This window comes from Pinus tabuliformis, chromosome 7, assembly GCF_031772625.1.
Source record: "Pinus tabuliformis cultivar Carrire ecotype Pingquan chromosome 7, CPIR1, whole genome shotgun sequence".
NCBI lineage: Eukaryota > Viridiplantae > Streptophyta > Pinopsida > Pinales > Pinaceae > Pinus > Pinus tabuliformis.
The window spans coordinates 1565995029-1565997509 of NC_142293.1; positions in this window are offsets into that span (position 1 = coordinate 1565995029).

Consider the following 2481-nt stretch of genomic DNA (forward strand, 5'->3'; position numbering starts at 1 on the left):
GGGAACTGCAACCCCAATCACATGTCAATAAACCAAGGGCTCTCAAATCCCTAAAAGTGTTGTTTCATACCCTAAAGGATCAAGGTCAGCTGATTACATCATTTCCTAGAAGTTCTCCCTGGAAAAACTGCTCAGAACTGGTCAAAACTGGACCATACAGACTGCTCCATGCTGAGGGTGCGATGCATACTGAAAAACCCTTTTGTAGGGTGCGATGAGCGAGAGCAGACAAATGGCAGAGGCAGTTTTCTAGGTGGAAACTCAGAGAATCTTCTAGAAATTGCTCATATGACACTTGCCTCTCTGAATTCACCCAGGGATGAGTAAGAGATCATGAGATATCCAAGTGGAACCAAGAAATATCAGTGAAATGACACTAATCAAAATCCCAGAAGATGGCTCACCCCCTACAAATATCTATATATGGATCCCTCATCCTAGAGATCCAGAGGCTAGAATTTTGTAATTTGTAAGGAAGTGCTGTTGGATTCTCTTTGAGACATTGTATTGTTGGGTGATCTTGCTTTTCATGACGTGAAGAGGGCTTTCATGCTGGGAGGATGATGTTGGATCAGACAACTGGGTTGTAATCCTCTCTTCTACTACTTCTATTAATAAAGCTATTTGAGTTTTCCTCCATAGACTTGTATATTTCTGAATCTTGTATTTGTGAATGCATTTGTATGGTTAATGTACATCTGATTCTACATTGTTTATGGTTATAGATCTCCATGCTTTGATGGTATTTTGCTGCTTTGACTCTACAGCTGTTCTTTGAAGCGGGACAAGTGAGGAGTGGCGAAGCTCTATCAAGGGAGAGAGGAAACAAGTAAGGAGCCAAGTGAAAGACTGAGGTTGGTACTTTCTGCTTCTCTCTCATCTATCTCTCATAAAGGAAAACACAAGTTACTTTGAATTGTTTGTTTCTAAGATAGCTACCCGTCTTAGTGGGACTAACAGCTCTGAATGGACAATAGTTTTCCCGGAAAAAAATGGCGACTCCACTGGGGAACGAATAGTTTGTTTGTTTGCTACTGTTGTTTACTTTATAAACTATAGACGGAGCCTAAGGTTAAGCCAGCTAGCCTTCGAACTATTTTTGCTATGCAACTGCAAAGTAGATCAACGCTGCTTCAGTCAATCTCCAGGTTGGTTTATGAACTAAATATCTAACTTGCAAACATCCTAAGTGCCCTGGTGGTAGCTCAATAACCTCATTAGATCAACCCCTATACTTTGTGTTTACTATCTATCATAAGCTCAGCCTAAATCCCTGATCTTAGCTGCAAACTGTGGGTGAAAACCAAGCTCAGTCTCGTCCCTAGACCATTGCACTGTCTCTCATTGGCAGTCTGGATGCATTGCACCTCCTGTGTGCTATAGGTGAGATGCATCCCTGTTTTCCTTAAGGACAGGTGCGATGATTGAATGAGACTGTTTCTACCTCCGGATTTTGGTTTTTTCTTCATTGTTTTCAACTCTATTCAATAGTTTTGCTGTCTATGATCAGTATATCACTGTTGAAACCTTCTTCCTTCACATTATTCAACCTCCATTGATAAGGAATTGTGAAAGTTTTCTCTTTTTTTTTTTTTTTTTATGTATTTTTCATCATTTACAGTCCTCCTTTGCAAACAGTAGCTTAATCGAACTGTCGTATTTTGATTCCAAAGTGTCGCAACTGTCGTTTTCAGTCAAGAAAAAGAGTGTCGTAAATTCTTCCTCTTTTAGATAGTCAATTACACTTTTGCCATTATATTTGATTTGAATTATCAATTCTTTGAAGTGTCGAAAACAGTTTTCCATTCGAAAGAGAAAGTGTCGTCTTAGTCTTCCTTTCATTTTTTTTGAAAAGAAATTGTTAAAGTGTCGCTTCGAAGAAAAGTAGTTCAGATTTGTACTTAGTTTTCCTTTTTTCATTCTCACATTAAGAGAACTGAAAAACAAATACATGCATGTGCATTTGCATTTAGACTGCATGCGGAAATTGATTTAGGAAAAATGCATTTAGTGTGTGCTCTCTGCTCTATGTTGAAAGAATCATATTTTTCTTTCCTTAGTAGCTAGGATTTTCATTGCTAAAAGAAAATAAATGACTGTTTATCATTTTAGATTGCATATTTAGGAGTTGTACATCTACATCATGCGGTGAACCTTGAAAGGCAAACTTCTTAAGAAAGATCAACTATAAAATAAACTTCAATGAACATAAAAACGCTTTGGAACCTAACGCACAACATCTAGAAGTCTAGGCTAGAGACGTATTCCGGCGTCGTAAAGCCTAGTAACTATCGTTTTCATCGTAGGTTGGGTGATTCCTCCTCTTTGATACGACAAGTGCCAGTACGAACTTGTGCTCCCACGTACCTTCGAGTATATATCGGGAGACCACAATAGGTTGATATCCTTTATCCTTAGAAAGTCGTGTCTGCCGCCCTATCAATTGCAATGCACTGAACACAACATTTGGGAAGATTGACT